Source organism: Xenopus laevis, chromosome 5L (genome assembly GCF_017654675.1).
Source record: "Xenopus laevis strain J_2021 chromosome 5L, Xenopus_laevis_v10.1, whole genome shotgun sequence".
In the NCBI taxonomy this organism is placed as follows: domain Eukaryota; kingdom Metazoa; phylum Chordata; class Amphibia; order Anura; family Pipidae; genus Xenopus; species Xenopus laevis.
In genome coordinates, this window is record NC_054379.1 from 164,668,534 (window position 1) to 164,690,432 (window position 21,899).

General features: G+C 41.5%; 1 protein-coding gene across 6 annotated transcripts in view; it reads left to right on the forward strand.

Moving 5' to 3' along the window:
- ncoa1.L (nuclear receptor coactivator 1 L homeolog) overlaps positions 1-21,899 on the forward strand; it is a 163,179-nt gene that overhangs the window by 63,507 nt on the left and 77,773 nt on the right. The window lies entirely within an intron of this gene.

The following is a 21,899-nucleotide window of genomic DNA, read 5'->3' on the forward strand; positions in this document are numbered from 1 at the left end:
AAAACTATAAAAAAAATAAATAATGAAAAGTTGATTATAAGTGGCCACTCTATAACATAAAGCTGAACCACCCCATTAAGGGAAACAATATGGCAGCTCCTACCCCTATGTATAAATTCTGATATACAGAGAAGGAATGTCCTGGGCCGACATTAAGCTCTGCTCCCTATACTTAGGGGCAGATTTATCAAGGGTCGAATTTCGAAGTAAAAAATACTTCGAAATTCGACCATCAAATTAAAATATTTCTAATTCGAACATTGAACTTTTTTCACAGAATTTTGGTATTCTGCGGTCAAAGTAAAATCGTTCGATCGAACGATTAAATCCTTTGAATCGAACGATTTTACTTCGACTTCAAAAAACTTCAAACATAGCACTTCGCAGGTTTAATTTGGCGAAGTATTGAAGTCAAAGTTTTTTTTAAAGAGGCAGTACTTAGATTATCGAATATTCGTACTATTTTACTTCGAATCGAGATCGAAGTCATAGTATCCTATTCGATGGTCGAAGTATCCAAAAAATTACTTCGAATTTATAATTTTTTTTTACTTTCGAAAATTCCCTCGAATTCACTTCGACCCTTGATAAATCTGCCCCTTACTGTGTATGACAATAAGCCGCCCTATAAACAGGTTATGTTTTTCTTTAAGTGATTTGGATGAGCTGCTTTTGTATGACACCGGCTGCTAATGGTAAATGCAACTGTGTCATTTAAGGTCTCGCTGTTCTGAAGGGGTGGAAGAAACCAACATGTTTAATAAAACTGATATATTCATTCTCAGTTATAAGGAAAATGCTTTTGTAAATTGACTTTCTCCCCCTTTTCTGCCACTTTGCGCAGCTCCCTGGGGATTTATCATGTATAAAATATAAGGTCTTAACCTCCTCTGGCTGCAATTTTATTGAAATTCCTCAGGAACAGAAAAAAACAAGTTGCAAATGCATATTTAATAGAAGAGAACGTCGCATTTTCTGCCCACAATATTTTAGTGCCATTTGCGGCCTTGTAAATCCTAATATATGTGCAGCCGAAAAACCCCATTTATTATTTGTTTCTAATTGCGTAAGGCACAACCGGGACAACACCCAGTCTCTAGCAAAGCCTTCTGCTGTGGAAAAGCAATATCTGACTGTTTGTGTTCACTTCACTGCTGGTTCTGACTTCTGAAACCGTAGTTTTGAGGAGAACTGAATTCTGCTCCGGGGTTTCAAGAGTCAGAATCAGCCGTGTAGAAAGGGACAGACAGAGACTTCATTCAGTAACAATGGCATTTACACCTACAGGGGCACATTTACTAAGGGTCGAAGTGAATTTTCGAATGAAAAAACTTTGAATTTCAAAGTATTTTTTGGGTACTTCGACCATCGAATAGGCCAAATTCGGCTGTGATTCGAAATGAAAATACTTTGAATATTCGACCATTCTAAAATCGAAGTACTGTCTCTTCGACTTCGACACTTTGCCACTTTAAACCTGCCGAATTGCTATGTTAGCCTATGGGGACCTCCTAGAACCCAGAGCCAAAATTTGGCTACGTTTTAAAAAGTCGAAGGTTTTTTTTTTTTTTGAAAATCGTTCGATCGGTCGATTAAATCGTTCGATCGATCGAACCATTTTACTTCGACCGAAAACGGCCAAAAAATTCAAAAAGAAAACATCGACTATCGAATTTGGCCAACTCGATGGTTGAATTTTGAAGTTTTTTAACTTCGAAATTTGACCCTTGATAAATCTGCCCCACAGTGAAACCTCGAATTTTAAGTTTTCCTGCATTTTACATTTTTTATTTGTGGTGCCACAAATTTATAGTGCATTTCCCTGATTTTAAGTAATGGTTTCCCAGATTTTTCCCAGCAAACTTTTGTCCTGATGTTCCCAAAAACTGCTTTTTTCCCCTCTATATTTTGCCATGGTTCTGGCTGTAATTGGTCAATTCCAGTTAAACATAGACATAGAGATCCGCTTGTTTGGCGACATCTCCAAACGAGCGGATCTCTCCCCTATATGCCCACATTGAAGTGGGTGATATCGGGCTGATCTGATTGCGGGCCCTAGGGCCCAACGATGGGATCATAATGCATCCGATACGGGCGGTCAGATCGCGGGACCACATAAACGCACAGATCCACGATCCGACTGCATTTTTTAACCTGGCCGATCGAGATCTGGCCGATTTACGGGATTTTACATTTTCCCAGATTTTACATTATATTTTCCTGGTCCCCTGAAAAACGTAAAACGTAAAATGTAAAATGTAAAATGTAAAATGTGGGTTCTACTGTAACTATAAAAGGAGTGAAAATGAAAGTCTATTGTGTAGTCGCTTCGAGTGGTTTCATTAGGCAAAAAAATTCATTTTCGGATAGAGTTTCCCTTTAATCCACCGGCAGTTTATTTTACCCAGTGATTATTGTTCACCTCGGGTTTGGCACTGTAACAAATTGCCGGCTTTTTTTGGATGTGTAATTGAAAGTTGTGCCAACTGTTTGTGCAGCGGTTTCTAATGTTCCCACAACAGGAAGAGTTGAAGAGAAGCCGCCGTGTGCTGAGTGCAAGGCTAAATGGTTACAAAGCATGACCGATAGGATTGTAATGGAGTAGGGGAAGGAGAGCCAACATGTGGCCCTGCCATTGCTCTGATCAAATCCATTGCCCAAAATAAGTCCAACTTCTCCTATGCCTTGGGCTGATTAGATGCTACGTGGCACAGTCGAAGGCCAGATCTAATAACTGATTATGTCATATGTAGTGATGAGCGAATTTATTTGCCAGCCATGGATTCACAGCGGAATTCCAAATTTCCCCATGTGCATAAGAAAAAACGCCCATTGACTTTAAAGGGGTGGATCACCTTCATTTAATATGTTATAGAATGGCTCATACTAAGCAGCTTTTCAATCGGTCGTCATTATTTTTTTTTAATAGTTTTGGGATGATTTTCCTTCTTCATCTGACTCTTCCCAACTTTCAAATGGGGGTCACTGACCCCCTCTAAAAACAAATGCTCTGCAAGGCTACACATTTGTTGTTATTGCAACTTTTTATCACTCTTTTTATCTTTCTATTCAGGGCTCTCCTATTCATATTCCAGTCTCTTATTCAAATCAATGCATGGTTGCTAGGGGAATTTGGTCCCTAGCAACCAGATTGTTGAAATTGCAAACTGGAGACTTTTGAACACAAAAAACAGAAGTAATAAAAAATAAAAAAAATTGCAAATTGCCTCAGAGTATCACTCTCTGCGTCATACTAACCAGGGTCGGACTTGGGGGCCCAGGGCCCACCGGGATTTCTTTCCAGGGCCCCCCTCTGGACCCCCCTGTTGTGACGCCGCAAATAGTTTTTTCTGTTTTAGAGCCAGGAGATTGGGAGAGGGGGTCTGGCCCGGCGAGGGCCGGGTCCACCAGGTTTTTTTTCCCGGTGTCCCATCAGGCCAGTCCGACCCTGATACTAACAGTTAACTCAAAGGTGAACAATCCCTTTAATGCATTAGGACAAAAAAATGTCTCCATAAGAAAAAAACGCCCTTTGACTTTAATGTATTTGGAAAAAAAGTCTCCATAGGAAAAAACACCCATTGACTTTAAGGCATTTGGGAAAAAAAAGTCGCCATAAGAAAAAACGCCCATTGACTTTAATGCATTTGGGGAAAAAAGTCTCCGTAAGAAAAAACGCCCATTGACTTTAATGCATTTGAGAAAAAAAAGTCGCAATAAGATAAAAGGGCCATTGACTTTAAGGCATTAGGACAGATTTGGGGAGATTAGTCACCCCGAAGAAGAGGAGATTGTGTCTCTGCCCTAATGCATTAGGACGAAAAAAAGTCGCCATAAGAAAAAACGCCCATTGACTTTAATGCATTAGGACAAAAAAAGTTTTTTTTTTTAAAAAAAAAGTCTTAGCATGTGTTTTCTTATTTTATTGATTGACCTTTATGTTTTATTCCTTTTACGGGGTTGAAAGTCACCGGAATTCATGAAAAACATGAAAATGGCACTTGCCCAACATATACACCAGAATATAATAGGGGGCCGGGGGCCTGTCAGCTTTCCATTGAAACAGCCCCAAATTATTCACCTGTTTTTCAGAGTAATCGTTGTCCCCATCACACGGACCCTTTGTGTTTGTGACTTGCATTGGCATATGAAATTACCATTCCTCTTCCTCGCCCCCATCAAAAGCATTTCTCAGGCAAACACGGGCACATTTTGGCTTTCAACTTTCACACGCTCTTGTCATATTTCGGAGGAGAAGTGGGTGGAAGTGATTTATCGTTGGTTTATTTAAGGGAGGCACTGGGGTCTCTGAGCTGGAGGCAGAAATTGGAAACTAAATTAAGGGTGCAGTGCTTTGACCCCAGAAGTCCTTGGCAGGGCTGAGTTTACTTGTATCCCAAGTTTTATATTCATAAATATTCACCATCCAATATATTTGTTTTAACATAGCCTTAAATAGTGCAGTACAGTTTTCTATTTCTTTATGGATTTTGTAAGAATTGCTGCTTCCAGTGGGGACCAGATATATACATATATCTACAGAAATATACAGAAATATACAGATATTAGAATCTCAGCTGCCATAAAGCAGGACAGGACTGTTGCTTACAATGGGGATCAGATAGGATCTGTGCAGCCACTGGGACAGAATGTTCTGTTATACAGATAGCTAGAATCTCAGCTGCCATAAAGCAGGACAGGACTGCTGCTTACAATGGAGATCAGATAGGATCTGTGCAGCCACTGCGACAGAATGTTCTGTTATACAGATAGCTAGAATCTCAGCTGCCATAAAGCAGGACAGGACTGCTGCTTACAATGGGGATCAGATAGGATCTGTGCAGCCACTGGGACAGAATGTTCTGTTATACAGATAGCTAGAATCTCAGCTGCCATAAAGCAGGACAGGACTGTTACTTACAATGGGGATCAGATAGGATCTGTGCAGCCACTGGGACAGAATGTTCTGTTATACAGATAGCTAGAATCTCAGCTGCCATAAAGCAGGACAGGACTGCTGCTTACAATGGGGATCAGATAGGATCTGTGCAGCCACTGGGACAGAATGTTCTGTTATACAGATAGCTAGAATCTCAGCTGCCATAAAGCAGGACAGGACTGCTGCTTACAATGGGGATCAGATAGGATCTGTGCAGCCACTGGGACAGAATGTTCTGTTATACAGATAGCTAGAATCTCAGCTGCCATAAAGCAGGACAGGGCTGCTGCTTACAATGGGGATCAGATAGGATCTGTGCAGCCACTGGGACAGAATGTTCTGTTATACAGATAGCTAGAATCTCAGCTGCCATAAAGCAGGACAGGACTGTTGCTTACAATGGGGATCAGATAGGATCTGTGCAGCCACTGGGACAGAATGTTCTGTTATACAGATAGCTAGAATCTCAGCTGCCATAAAGCAGGACAGGACTGTTACTTACAATGGGGATCAGATAGGATCTGTGCAGCCACTGGGACAGAATGTTCTGTTATACAGATAGCTAGAATCTCAGCTGCCATAAAGCAGGACAGGACTGCTGCTTACAATGGGGATCAGATAGGATCTGTGCAGCCACTGGGACAGAATGTTCTGTTATACAGATAGCTAGAATCTCAGCTGCCATAAAGCAGGACAGGGCTGCTGCTTACAATGGGGATCAGATAGGATCTGTGCAGCCACTGGGACAGAATGCTCTGTTATACAGATAGCTAGAATCTCAGCTGCCATAAAGCAGGACAGGACTGCTGCTTACAATGGGGATCAGATAGGATCTGTGCAGCCACTGGGACAGAATGTTCTGTTATACAGATAGCTAGAATCTCAGCTGCCATAAAGCAGGACAGGGCTGCTGCTTACAATGGGGATCAGATAGGATCTGTGCAGCCACTGGGACAGAATGTTCTGTTATACAGATAGCTAGAATCTCAGCTGCCATAAAGCAGGACAGGACTGCTGCTTACAATGGGGATCAGATAGGATCTGTGCAGCCACTGGGACAGAATGTTCTGTTATACAGATAGCTAGAATCTCAGCTGCCATAAAGCAGGGCAGGACAGTTGTAAATGCTGTGCTCAGTGCAGTGGCCCCTGTTTGCACCCCCCTTACAGACCTGAAAATCATTTGGCATAAAAAAAAATTTTACGTTTTTTTCTTGGTGTCAATGAGGTTGCCCACATGAAAATATACAAACCTGTGTGTTGACTATCCAAACACCACCTGCCATTTAGTCCCACGGCAGATGTAGCCGGCAGGTATTTATGATTATTTACTATTATGGGAATTACATTAAAGAATCCTCGCCCCAATACTGATAAGATCCCAGGCTCCTGGCTGCGGCCCCTCTGGGAAAGCTCATCCACCTACGTGAATGTTTTCATTAAAGGGATATCTCATGAATGATGCACCTAGATAGGACAATGCGAAATTCTGTGCCTTCACCTGGTTTTGCCTAGGGGGGTAACACTAAGGGGCAGATTTATTAAGGGTCGAAGTGAAAATTTGAATTTGAATTTTTGAAAATTTTTCTGGTCAAAACTCTCAAATTCGAATTGTGAGTTATCCAAACTCGGTTCGAGTTTTAATTCGAATTCCAATTTCGAGATCATACTCTGGCCCTTTTAGAACTCAAATTTGACAATTCGCCACCTAAAACCTGCCGAATTATTGTAGAAGTCAATGCGAGAGGTCCAGGGATTAATTGGGTGATGTTTTCAGCCTTCCTGACATTCAAGTTTTTTTAGCAGAAAAAAAATCGAATCGAGTTTTTATAATTCATAACGAGTTTTTATAATTCTAATCAAATTAAATTTTAGTTTTCGGGTCGTTTAAATTCACCCGAGTTGAAAAAAACCAACAATTTTATTAATAAATTTCGATTGGTCGAATTTCAAGTTTATGGGAGTTTTAAAAAGCTCACATGAATTCGAAATTCGACACTTGATAAATGTGCCTCCCCCAGCCAGGTGACCAATTGTAGCCAAGGCTTTTATTTCACATTCATTTCATAATTCTCAGTCTTATCAGTCTTACTCTTCTAAAGTAAGTAACTTGACTATTGCTGAAAGAGTGGTTCACCTTTACGTTAGTATGTTATAGAATGGCTAATTCTAAGCAACCTTTCAATTGGTCTTCTTTATTTATTCTTTATAGGTTTTGAATTATTTGCCCTTTTCTTCTGACTCCTCCCAACTTTCAAATGCTCTGCAAGGCTACACATTTATTGTTATTTTTTAATACTCCTCTCTCTATACCGGCCTCTCCTGATCATATTCCAGTCTCTTATTCAGATCAATGCATGGTTGCTAGGGTAATGTGGGCCCTAGCATCCATATTGCTGAAATTGCAAACTGGAGAGCTGCTGAATAAAAAGCTAAATTAGTCAAAAACCACAAATGATAAAAAAGGAAAACCAATTGCAAATTGTCTCAGAATATCCCTCTCTGCGTCACACTAACAGTTAATTTAAAGGTGAACAATCCCCTTTAAGAGGTTATGAAGTCAAATCTGACCTTAAAGGGATAGTTTCATGGGAAAACATGTTTTTTTCAAAACACATCAGTTAATAGTGCTGCTCCAGCAGAATTCTGCACTGAAATCCATTTCTCCAAAGGGCAAACATATTTTTTTATATTCAATTTTGAAATCTGATATGGGTCTAGTCATATTGTCAGTTTCCCAGCTGCCTCAGTCATGTGACTTGTGCCTGCACTTTAGGATGGAACTGCTTTCTGCCAGGCTGTTATTTCTCCTACTGAATGTAACTGAATCAGTTTCAGTGGGACCTGGATTTTACTATTGAGTGTTGTTCTTAGATCTACCAGGCAGCTGTTATCTTGTGTTAGGGAGCTGTTATCTGGTTACCTTCCCATTGTTCTGTTGTTAGGCTGCTGGGAGGAAAGAGAGGGAGGTGATATCACTCCAACTTGCAGTACAGCAGTAAAGAGTGACTGAAGTTTATCAGAGCACAAGTCACATGACTTGGGGCAGCTGGGAAATTGACAATATGTCTAGCCCCATGTCAGATTTCAAAATTGAATATAAAAAAATCTGTTTGCTCTTTTGAGAAATGGATTTCAGTGCAGAATTCTGCTGGAGCAGCACTATTAACTGATGTGTTTTGTATAAAACGCATGACAGTATCCCTTTCAACTTGCTCAGAGCACTCCTCGTGAGCACTCTATTGCTATTGAATTTAATTTGCTATGATTGTATATGGGGCCCATATAAAATTAACAACTGGAGAGTGTAATCAATGAAAACAACATAAGAACTTGCATGACAGAAAAGTGTATTTCCATATCATTTTGTGGACAAAAAAACTGGATTTTATTTTATTTCCCGCTGTCAGTTGGAATTAGATTGTGCTGACGTTGGTGGGCCAATGTGACATTTCAGCCCAGATATTTATGTAACCGTATAACAACCTGGATCCAGTCTGTGGGTGAGACGGCAATCTCCTGTGCTGAAATCCCACTCTACGTAATTGCTGGAGTTCTCTTGTGTTGTGACACCACAGAAGGTAATCCCATAACTACATTACAAAATTAAAATAGTCTTCAGCGCGGCAAAGGAAAACAAAAACATGGCATCAGGGGACTTAAAAGAAAAGTCACAAAGTAGCGAGTTTAGGCCTGATCTCCTTGAGCAGATTAATGGGTTTACGTGCCTTTAACCCCTTGGGGTCCAGGTGTGGGGACCTGATATTGGCCATTTGCTTTCGTTCAGAGGTGTCTCTGTCTCCCAGCAGGTTAAAGGGATACTGTCATGGAAAAAAATGTTTTTTCAAAACACATCAGTTAATAGTGCTGCTCCAGCAGAATTCTGCACTGAAATGCGTTTTTCAAAAGAGCAAACAGAATTTTTTATATTCAATTTTGAAATTGACATTGGGCTAGACATATTGTCAGTTTCCAAGGTGCCCCCAGTCATGTGACTTGTGCTCTTATAAACTTCAGCCACTCTTTACTGCTGTACTGCAAGTTGGAGTAATATCATCCCTCCCTCCCCCACAGCAGCCTAACTAACTAGGGATGCACCGAATCCAGGATTCGGTTCAGGATTCGGCCAGGATTCTGCCTTTTTCAGCTGGAATTGGATTCAGCCAAATCCTTCTGCCAGGCCAAACCGAATCTGAATCCTAATTTGCATATGCAAATTAAGGGCGGAGAGGGAAACCGCGTGACTTTTTGTCACAAAACAAGGAAGTAAAAAGTTTTCCCCCTTCCCACTCCTAATTTGCATATGCAAATTAGGATTCGGATTCGGTTCGGTATTCGGCCGAATCTTTCGCAAAGGATTCGGGGTTTTGGACAAATCCAAAATAGTGGATTCGGTGCATCTCTACTAACAACAGAACAATGGGAAGGTAACCAGATAGCAGCTCCCTAACACAAGATAACAGCTGGCTGGTAGATCTGAGAACAACACTCAATAGTAAAATCCAGGTCCCACTGAGACACATTCAGTTACATTGAGTAGGAGAAACAACAGCCTGCCAGAAAGCAGTTCCATCCTAAAGTGCTGGCTCTTTCTGAAAGCACATGACCAGGCAAAATGAGCTGAGATGCACCTACACACCAATATTACAACTAAATACACTTGCTGGTTCAGGAATGACATTTTATATTGTAGAAATAAAAACGTCATCATAAAAATCCTGACATAATCCCTTTAAGTATTAGACCTGTGATTAGGAAGCCGAGTTCATTTAGTTTTAGGGCTCTAGTTGAGATCAAGCCCAATCAGTGTAAATGATCTCACGCAGAGAAGGAGGCTTGGGGTGGGTTTCAGATACATAAGTGAAAATGGGCCGTGTGTGCGGCAGGTGCTGAGGCTTATGTAGATAACAGTGACCTTTTAATGTGTGCGGCAGGGGGGGTGAAACAGTTTAGCATATGGGGCCCATAGAAAGTGCCTGGTTTTCTTTAAAGGGATTCTGTCATGATTTTAATGATGTCGTTTTATGTATTGCCGATTGTACAATTTTCACTGGGAGACTGTCACCAGGTCGGACATAACGTTCGTACGATTGCCGTCAGGGGCAGAACATCGGCTGATCTGTTCTTTTACTACTTTATATGATCGGAATGGTTAGCGGCAGGTCGGGAGTTGGGGGAAGTCCGATCGTTCGAGGATTCGTACGATCGGATCTTTGCGTCTATGGGCAGCTTAAGAGAGGAAGAAGGATTTGTACAATGAGTGTGTATGGCCAGTAGAACAGTATATCTGCAGGTCCAGCTCATGGGTCAAGCAATAGAATGACACTGATAAATGACTAGTCTACGGTCACACTTGCTCATGACACTAATCCAGAGGCTCCTTCTCAACTGAATGGGCGATGCCTGATGTCTCTTTTCAGCCTGAAAATGTCCAGTGACTTCATAGTCTTCAGGGGGAAAAGAACTTAAACTGGTTACAGGTTACCAGTGGGATTTTTGGCTACTACTGAGCTAGTCATGTTGCCCCTCATCACCCATAAAGATGCACAAAAAGCTACGTGTAACAGGGTGGCAGCGAGACAATAATCACCCCGGACTGGAGGTTTCATTCCTCTCCCATTCAAAACTATAGGAGTCACAGGAGGTGGGATGTGCTCCTTATCAGACCCCTGAAATGCAGCAGACTGGGAAGTACCATATGTAGGTGTCCACAAAGTATACAGTCGATCCTCTGAAAAGTTGAATGAATCACTCCATTGGACAATGAAATTTCTAAACTTTATTCAAACACGTAACAATCATATGGTAAGCACAATGGCAACAGAAGGAACAGCGAGGGGCTCCCCCCCAAAAAAATATTTCATGCTTTTATCTCAAAGTGATAACCTTGGCTTTCTCAGTTAGTTATCTCTTCATTACTTACAGACATAACCAACTATCTGAAAGTGATATCCTTGGCTTTCCCAGTTAGTTATCTCTTGCTTACAGACTTAACCAACTATCTGAAAGTGATATCCTTGGCTTTCCCAGTTAGTTATATCTAAGAGCAGAGACACACGCTGCTGTTTTGGGAGATTAGTCGACCATCGACAAATCGATTCATCTTCGGGCGAATATTCTCCCTGAACTACCTTCCCGCCGGCTAGAATTTAAATCACCGTCAGGATGGTGTCGCCCCCAAAGTTTCTGCCCGAAGTTTCCTCATGAGGCAACTTTGGAAAAGGAAACGTTCCGCGTGCCATCCCACTGGCGATTTAGATTCTAGCCGGCGAGAAGGCAGTTTGGGAAGATTAGTCGCCCGAAGAAGAAGTGATTTGTCGCTGGGGGACTAATCACCTGAAATAGCAGTGTGTGTCTCTGCTCTTACTCTTGTGAGTCAACTTTTGGCACAATGCGAAACTAATTTCCTTATATTTTCCATGATCAAAAAAAGGGACGGCACTCCAGAAAAAGCAGGTTTATTGCACTATCCTGCGAATAACAGTCGCCTTACTAATCGTATAACAATCGTAAGGCAATTGTTGTTCGCAGGATAATGCAATAAACCTGCTTTTTTCCGGTGTGCCGTCCCTTTTTTTGTGGAAATTGTGTGGACAGTGGGGACGCTGTGGACAGAGCACCCGGAGTCTTAATGGAGAGCAGCCACGGGAGCGTGAGTTTTTGAGCGGTGCCTTTGTTTTGTTTTTTAATTTCCTTATATAGCAGTTCCCTTAGGACTATGGCAAACAATGAGATAAGTAGAAGAGATAAGTTGTGTTTGAGACACCTAGGAAATGTTTTCCCCTTATATTTAATTGCTATACCACGGGACACTTGAATTACTCTTTTGGGAACGAATGAGCAAACAGTGACCAAACTTGCCCTGAAATGGCCTTTTTCATAGATTTGATAAATGTCACAAAAGATGATTTCTTTGTTGAGGGAAATCACTCCCAAAAAGGCACATTAAGAACCAACTGAAGAGACACCGGAGAGACAAACATCATGTCTATATCATTACAGTGTTTTTGATATTCACTTTACCAGCGTTGCACTCATTGTCCTCACCCTGATGAATAAAAATGTTATGTACCAGCATGTTGTAGGCACATTTATAAATTCTAGAGAAATCATTTCAGAGCTCCTAGGGCTCCTTAAACTCACATTACCCCGTCTGTGGCAGGGTGAAATGTGTGCTGGGGATACAGCGTGGTTACAGGAGGAGCTACCATTGTAATAATGATGGTAACATTCTCAAAATTCTTTGTTTCATTAATTATTTCACTGACTGACAATCCCTGGCATCATTTGAATATAATTACCCACAAAGCCATCAGAAAGCTTCCAATAGGGATCAGATAGGATCTGTGCAGCCACTGGGACAGAATGTTCTGTTATACAGATAGCTAGAATCTCAGCTGCCATAAAGCAGGACAGGACTGCTGCTTACAATGGGGATCAGATAGGATCTGTGCAGCCACTGGGACAGAATGCTCTGTTATACAGATAGCTAGAATCTCAGCTGCCATAAAGCAGGACAGGACTGCTGCTTACAATGGGGATCAGATGGAGCTGTGCAGCCACTGGGACAGAATGTTCTGTTATACAGATAGCTAGAATCTCAGCTGCCATAAAGCAGGACAGGACTGCTGCTTACAATGGGGATCAGATAGGATCTGTGCAGTCACTGGGACAGAATGCTCTGTTATACAGATAGCTAGAATCTCAGCTGCCATAAAGCAGGACAGGACTGCTGCTTACAATGGGGATCAGAAAGGATCTGTGCAGCCACTGGGACAGAATGTTCTGTTATACAGATAGCTAGAATCTCAGCTGCCATAAAGCAGGACAGGACTGCTGCTTACAATGGGGATCAGATAGGATCTGTGCAGCCACTGGGACAGAATACTCTGTTATACAGATAGCTAGAATCTCAGCTGCCATAAAGCAGGACAGGACTGTTGCTTACAATGGGGATCAGATAGGATCTGTGCAGCCACTGGGACAGAATGTTCTGTTATACAGATAGCTAGAATCTCAGCTGCCATAAAGCAGGACAGGACTGCTGCTTACAATGGGGATCAGATAGGATCTGTGCAGCCACTGGGACAGAATGTTCTGTTATACAGATAGCTAGAATCTCAGCTGCCATAAAGCAGGACAGGACTGCTGCTTACAATGGGGATCAGATAGGATCTGTGCAGCCACTGGGACAGAATGTTCTGTTATACAGATAGCTAGAATCTCAGCTGCCATAAAGCAGGACAGGACTGCTGCTTACAATGGGGATCAGATAGGATCTGTGCAGCCACTGGGACAGAATGCTCTGTTATACAGATAGCTAGAATCTCAGCTGCCATAAAGTAGGACAGGACTGCTGCTTACAATAGGGATCAGATAGGATCTGTGCAGCCACTGGGACAGAATGACCTCTGTGCTCTTGTTTTTTATTTATAGAGGTGAAAAACAAATTAAACCCCTGGTCACAAAATTTTTCATGTTTATGTGAATTTGTATCCTTGCTATTACTTCACATGTAAATGTTCCACCCATTCTTGTGGCAGCGCATTCGCTTTCTCGCCATGTTCTTTTATTGGTACAGAATCTGACGCACTGCGCATTACCCAGGCCCGTACATAGTGCAGGAACAAAGAACAAATTTATTTTGCTAAATTTAAACTAAATGAGTCCTGCTCAGCTCCGCCCCTTTTAATTAGCCCTTACTCGGCATGATGTAACCGAACTGTAGTGATTGCTTTACTGACTCCTTTTTAGAACGGATCTCCCTGGGTGCACTAATTGCTAATTGCTAGGAGTTCGCTCTCTGTGGGATTTCTCTCCTATTTTTCCTTCTGCCTCTGAGTGTTTTTCTTTTCTCTAAATGAAAAAGCTCATTACAGTCAAACATAGCAGCGAGCTCACTATCTATAACAATTAATGCTTAGTGCACACTGGGGAGATCTGATTTAAAATGGAGAGGAAAAACAGACTGCTGGGGGGGTGGATTTCAGTGAAAGGGTAACCTTGCATATGGAGTTTGTTGAGTGCTGTCAGAACTCTTTTCTGGGGGAAGAGATGTATATGGGATTTCTTCCATGGGACTCTGACAAGCAGCATTTGTTGTACAAAGCTTGTGGGCTAAAATGGGGAAAGATAGTAACAGCAGTGTAAGAGGGAGACAGTGAGATGGGAGAAAAATGGAGACTTTAGAAAAATGTGGAGACAGTAGAACATGATGGTCACAGTACGGGAGATGGACATAGTAGTGTAGAAAGGGGGCAATTAAAGCTATACTGACACTAAAAAAACTTTTAAAAATATGAAAGTATATTAAAAGTTACCTATAGGCCATGTTTTTTGCTGAGAGGTTGGTTTTTGCAAGTAATTGTTAGTTGAGTTGTAAAAAAGAGTTTAATTTCTGGTGTCAATATCTCTTTAAACAAGGTGGAGACGTAGCCAAAGATGGAAAGGTTAGGGTAAATGGTTGGTCAGAAGAGGACAATATAGAAAGAGGGGCAAGATGGAGAAAGTATGGCAGGATGGGGACAGTGGGGGATGATGGAGATAGTAGGGCAATGAAGACGGTAGGACAAGTTGGAGATTAAAGAACAAAATGGAGACAGTAGGACAAGATGGAGATGTAAGAACAAGATGGAGACAGAAGGACAGTGAAGATGGCAGGACAACTTGGAGAAAAAGGACAAGATTGAGAAAGTAGGACAAGATTAAGAAATTAGGCCAAGATGGAAAAAGTAGGACAAGATGGAGACAGTAGGACAAGATGACAAGATGGAGAGAGTAAAGCAAGAGGTGAAGACAAAAGGACAAGATGGAGACAGTAGGGCAGTGAAGATGGCAGGACAACTTGGAGAAAATAGGACAAGATTGGGAAAGTAGGGCAAGATGGAAAAATAGGAATAGATGGAGACAGTAGGACATGATGGAGAGAGTAGGACATAGGACATGATGGAGAGAGTAAAGAAAGAGGTGAAGGCAGTAGGACAAGATGAGTCAGTAGGGCAGTGAAGATGGCAGGACAACTTGGAGAAAATAGGACAAGATTGAGAAAGTAGGACAAGATTAAGAAAGTAGGGAAAGATGGAAAAATAGTACAAGATGGAGACAGTAAGACAAGATGGAGACAGTAGGACATGATGGAGAGAGTAAAGCAAGAGGTAAAGAGAGTAGGACAAGATGGAGACAGTAGGGCAGTGAAGATGGCAAGACAAATTGGAGAAAGTAGGACAAGATTGAAGAAAGTAGGACAATATTGAGAAAGTAGGACAAGATAAAGAAAGTAGAGCAAGATGGAAAAAGTAGGGCAAGATGGAGACGGTAAAGGAAGAGGAGAAGACAGTAGGACAAGATGGAGACACTAGGGCAGTGAAAATGGCAGGACAAGATGCCATTTCAATTGATGAGTTTCAAATGCATGCATATATATTAATATACTTCACAGAATCTAGCAATGCACTTGGTATAGGGTTGCCCATTAATAGAATCATATTGGAAAAATGTCATTATTTATATCTCATTAAGAATTCAGCTACAAATACAGACATCTACTGAAGTATTCTTATTTACTATAGTATATTTATAACATCAACTACATTAAGTATTGCTCATGAACTTGCTCATTTTCTATAATAGGGTGAGACCAGTCCTGCTGCTGCTGCTGTTGATGTTAAATTGGCTAATGTTAATTAACCAAGTGTTGCCTCTGTTTACTTGCATTGAGCCCATTCCCTCTTTTATTTGCCTCTGTATAGAATAAATCGCTGAAAGAGAATTGGTGGCCTTATTATAGCTGATACAAATGAATCAATTATTGATAGTGAATCTACTGAAATATGTTTAGGCATAGAATACATGAATTAACATTAATTAACAACAACAAAAATAGTAAGATTCAGTTTGTTGCCCCATTGAGGCAAATGGGAGATGGCGGTTTTTCACCTTCCTACGGTTAAGCAGGATTTACTTGAATGATAGGTTGAATATGATTAAAATTGTACCTTTTTTTTCCACCGCCACTACTATATTAATGTGTGATGAGTTTCAGACATGTGAGTGGAGGATACCATGCAGCTTACTTAAGATATACCTTTTTCTAGAGTTAGTGATACCATGCTATAATCCTGTAGTTTGAACACGCTAAAAAATCTCAACTAACCCCATAAGACCTAATGTTAAAGGAGAAGTAAAACTACAATCAATGAGGGGGGGGAATTTTAGGACACATCCCAAGTTAGAGTCCTGTGCGGAACCAATTTCTAAGACCCGACCCGAACCCACAGCCCGTGACCCGAACCGCAACCCACATATTTAGCCACTTTGATCCGCTACCCGACCCGGACCCACAACTTCCATATCCGCAACCCAACCCGCAACCCGTTGACCACTATCAAACAGGAAGTGGCGGTGCTGCAAACCGGAAGTGGCATCATCAAAAGTGGGCGGGGCAGAAACACGTTTTTTAAAACTTAAAAAGGAGTAAAATATAGACAATAAGACATTTAGATGAGACCCGCAACCCGCAGACCTACGGGTATACCCGCACCTGAAAATCCTCCCCTCATTCCGCAGGGTGCCCGCTCATTTTCCCGCTGGTACCCGAGCCGCTGCAGAAATCTACCCCAAGGACTGTAATGACTTACCTGATCCCCCAGGCTGGTGCTCCTGTTAGTAGAAAACTGCACCGGCCCAGGGTCCTAGTGCGCAAGTAATTATCTTCCTTCTTTATTTCATCAAGTGATGACACATGCGCAGTACAGTTAAAAGCCAGACTTTAACAAAAAATCCAGCTTTTTCGCTATACAGCTATGGGACCTGTTATCCAGAATGCTCAGGACCTGGGATTTTCCTGATAAGGGATCCTTCTGTAATTTGGATCTTCATACCTTGTCTACTAGAAAATCATATAAACATTTAATAAACCCAATAGACTGGTTTTATTTCCAATAACTATTAATTATATCTTACTACAAGCTACTGTTTTATTATTACACAGAAAAAAGGAAATCATTTTTAAAAATTTGGATTATTTGCATATAATGGAGTCGGCCTTTCATTAACTTGTAGCTGGATAACGGGTTTCTGGATAACTGATCCCATGCCTGTACTACAAATGCATTGGCCGATGGATTGTGAAGAAAGAAGAAAAGAGGAAGAGTATTCTTCGCTAATACCCCGGCCAGTGCAGTTTTTGGCTAACAAGTCATTACAATCCTTGGGGGGTATACAAATATTTTGCACCCCCCCATGGATTGGAACTTTCATTCCCTTGGAATTTCATTCTATAACATGTACAAAAATAACTGGGACTGTCCAGCCGGTGTCTCTCTAGCTATTGGACTCCTACAACTCCCAGCATCCCACTGCCAAATTCATCAGTGGTCCATATTGTGTAAGCTGGCAGTAACTATACCTGACACCAATGTTACTGATTTGGAAGTTGGCTTAGTAGATAGGCATTCCCCTTTAACATGATATACCCATACCTCCCAACTGTCCCGTTTTTTGCGGGACAGTCCCGATTTTGCCAGCTCAACCCACAGTCCCGGATTTGTTACTGAAATGTCCCGACTTTCTTTTTGATCTACTGCACGGAACAGCCGGAAAAAGATACAAAGTTTCTAACTTAATTGGCTTTTGGCAGATAGATACTTTTGTAACAATTTAAGATAAGCAGGTCTCTTGGGTAAACTGTGACTTGCAGCTTAAAGGGCAATTCACCTTCATTAGTAAAACTGCAATAACACATAAAAACCATAGAAATGTGTTCAAACTTTCATAACTTAAATTTTGTAAAATGAACATGGTTAATATGGGGCGGTCACACAAATGGGGGCGTGGTCAAATAAATTTGCGCTGTGGCAAATTTGTTGTCCCTCTTTCTATTTGCACTATGTTGGGAGTATGCATACCTCCCAACATTTTGGAAGTAAAAAGAGGGACACATTTTTTTTCTGCACGTAGCGCAGTGGAAGTTTTTGACCAAACCCCTTTCTGTGGCCACACCCCCTAATTACCATGTTCATTTTACAAAAATTGGCAGGTTATGAAAGTTTGGAAATAATTCTCCTTATCTAAACAGTTTTTTTTGTGTCTCAAAATTGTTACAAAGTATCTTATTTCCACAAATTAGCTGTTCTGTGCTCTCTGCTAAAAGCCAATTAAGTTAGAGTCTTTGTTTCTTTTTCTGGCTGTTCAGTGCAGAGAAAAGAGGGACTTTTCAGTACAAATGAGGGACTGCGGGTTGAGCTGTCAAAAGAGGGACTGTCCCTCCGAAAAAGGGACAGTTGGGAGGTATAAGTATGTACTGTATACCATACAACATCTAGGACCAACCACAGGCTCTCGTGTTCTAAGGTGACATTTATGTGGCAGGAAATGAAAGTGGCAATTGGAAGCGGCTGCTGAACAGGCTGTTCTCCTGGCCCAGGGCCTCGGCGTAGCTCTGTCCATGTACAAACACTGTATAACTTGCAATGTAAAATGCTTTACAGATAATTGATTGCGAGTACGTCACACAGGATACCCGAACATTGGACTGCTGCATTCATTCGTTCATTAAGTGTGACTCTCCTCGCTCTTATCTGGAACTGAGAGGTGTATAAAATCATTACCGTGTTCTTTCTCTGCCTCCCAGACACAACTTATTTACCATCTATATCTCCCTAGCCAGGCTGTTGTGCCTTCTTCCCTGTCACAGTGTCAGTTTGTTAATCCACAGTCCAACAAACCCTGCCTTATATTTATATATCCTTAGTGTAACACCATAAATCAAAGTAGATGAAAAACATTAAAGCAACAGGGTGGACTTTCCCTTTAAAGGGGCACATTTTACACACCTTCCACACAAGAGCCTTGAGCATTGCCAATTCTTAGGCACCTCAGCATGTAAGTAGTACAGGTATGGGACCTGTTATCCAGAATGCTCGGGACCTTGTGTTTTCCGGATAATGAATCTTTCCGTAATTCGGATCTTCATACCTTAAGTCGATTAGAAAATCATGTAAACATTAAATAAACCCAATAGGCTGGTTTTGCTTCCAATAAGGATTAATTATATCTTAGTTGGGATCAAGTACAATCTACTGTTTTATTATTAACTGCCATTTTGCAGCCCCCACATAGAGTAAAAAGACATCTGAACAGAAAGCAACGTGCAGGTATGAGACCTGTTATCCAGAATGCTCAGGACCTGGGGTTTTCCGGATAACGGATCTTTCTGTAATTTGAATCTTTATATCTAAAGTCTACTAGAAAATCATGTAAACATTAAATAAACCCAATAGGTTGGTTTTGCTTCCAATAAGGATTAATTATATCTTAGTTGGGATCAAGTGCAAGCGACTGTTTTATTATTACCGGAAAAAAATCATTTTTAAAATTTGGATCAAATGGAGTCTATAGGAGCTTTCTGGGTGACGGGTTTCCGGATAACAGATCCCACACCTGTTCTCCGACGGTGAAACTTCCAGCTAAGTGCCACCTCTTCTCCTCGCTAGCATCTGGCTGTCCCTGGTTGAAGTTCAGTGTAGTAGCTTAGCCATGGCCTGCAGGGGTCACAAACAGCCTGACGTATTAGAATTACATTATAATTGGAGCTGCCATGTCGCTTCTGTGCTGAATTTAAACTGGCTGTGTCATGAGAGCTCTAGATTTCATACTTACATTTAGGGGGTCTATTTATTAAACACTGCAGCCGAAAAAAAGACCGATCCAACCGTGCTGTTTCATTTCAGTCCCCTTTTGGTGCATCCGTGTTGGAGTGCTGGTTATAAATAAAGTTCAAAGACCGCATCATTGCTTAACGCGTTTCGGGCTATACTAGTCCTTAATCATAGGTCTTTGATCTTAATTATTTGATAGCCCAACAATAAAGGATACAATTTTATCGGATCTGCAGTCTATTTATTAAACTTTAAAATTTTCTGGTCAAGTGTTTAAAGGGAAAAAAATCTGACTTTTTAACGAAAAAAAAATAACTTGAATTTTTTGTGATTTATTATACCCCAAAACTGCTAAAACTCCAAATCCAAAAACACTCCACCTAAAACCTGTTGAAGTCATATACAAGTGGCCAATGTCCCTTTTACAATTGGAAGATGACGTGATCTGGGCTGGATTATTGAATAAAATCCAGCGCTATATGAAGGTTAATCTGCATATCTATGGCCACCTTAGGGTTGAATTTCATCCTATAAAAGAAACTTGAAAAATTTGAGTTTTAGTAAATACCCCAGTAAGAGTTTGTATCACCAGAGTGTCAAATTTGAAAAAGTTGCAAGATTTTGTCAAACTTTTCCCGCCAGTGTCAGACTGGGCCGACCGGACACCGGGAAATAAGCCCCGATCCGCTTCTTAGTGTTGCGCGACCCCTCTTTGCGGGGGGTTGCGGCAAAATAAAAATTTTGTGCGTGCGCACTGACATGGTGCTGTGCCGTCCTGACCAGAATCTTTGAGAAATGAAGGCTATTCGTGTATGCGAGTTAGGTTGAATTTTATCCTGTAAAAAATTTGAAAAATTTGAGTTTTAGTAAATGCCCTCTTAAGGGTTCAAGCACACGGGCAGTTTCGGGGAGATTTAGTCACCTGCCGACTTATCGCCTCTTCTTCTTCCCTGATCTGCCTTCCCCCTGCCTGCCGCCTGCTAAAATGAAAAAAAAAATGCCTGCGGCAATGCACTCGAGGAGCTTCGATTTCCGAAGTCGCCCGGAACTTTCCTCGCCAGTTCGAGGAGATTGTCGCCCCGAAAGAAGAGGCGATTAGTCGCCAGGTGAATCTGCCCGTGTGCTTAAACCCCAAGCGTTTGCATCCCCAGTGCTGGAGTGGGGTCAGTGCAAACAACGGAAATCCTACAGGGGTGTAAGTGTAAAGAAGAACTAGAACAAAGCTGTCAGGGGTGCTGGGAGTTGTAGTATTTCCGTAGCTACGATTATAAATCTCTTTTCCTCGATTGCCCTACTGTACTCCTTGTTTAGCCGCCAGCTGTACATTCTTGGCCATTCTGTGTTTTCCAAATTCTCCTAAAATAAAAAAAATAAAAAAATCTCCCCCCTCTCCTATCAGCGTGTTGTCACAACAAGCCCACGTTTCCGAAAGAGACTTGGCTCCGAGCTCCATCCTGAACTCTCGCTCCTTCTGTGCTCTCTTATGTAATGTGCTGGCGCAGGCCTCCTCCAAACGGCAAACTCGCTGCTTCCAGTGCTTCAAAGATCCCACAAGATAGAGGGGAAAAAGGAATGAGCTGTGTGTGCCAGGGAAATAACGTTTATTTAAGTGCCATTACGCTGAGTAAATAATAAGTGGCAGTTGGCACACTCTATGTATGGGCCAGGGATCTCACTATTACTCTGGGCTTGTCACGGATAATTCTATATAATTGCCTGCAAGGGCAAGCAAGACCTTTAATTAAAACAAATATACGGAACACTTGAGTTTGCTAATGTTCAAAATAATATGTAACTGTATCTATTGCCCTGCCAAACAGAGGCCCAGCTAAGTATCAGTGTTGGCAGGAAGTCTGTCGTGCAAAGAAAACCTCCATTCTACCTGAACCGAGATCTGACATCTATATGGTTTTTTTCCAAAATGCATCGGTTAATAGAGCTGCTCCAGCAGAATTCTGCACTGATCCATTTCTCAAAACAAAGCAAACAGATTTTTTTATATTCAATTTTGAAATCTGACATGGGGCTAGACATATTGTCAGTTTCCCAGCTGCCCCAAGTCATGTGATTTGTGCTCTGATAAACTTCAATCCCTCTTTACTGCTGTACTGCAAGTTAGAGTGATATCACCCCCCTCCCTTTTCCCCCCCAGCAGCCAAACAAAAGAACAATGGGAAGGTAACCAGATAGCAGCTCCCTAACACAAGATAACAGCTGCCTGGTAGATCTAAGAACAACACTCAATAGTAAAATCCAGGTCCCACTGAGACACATTCAGTTACATTGAGAAGGAAAAACAACAGC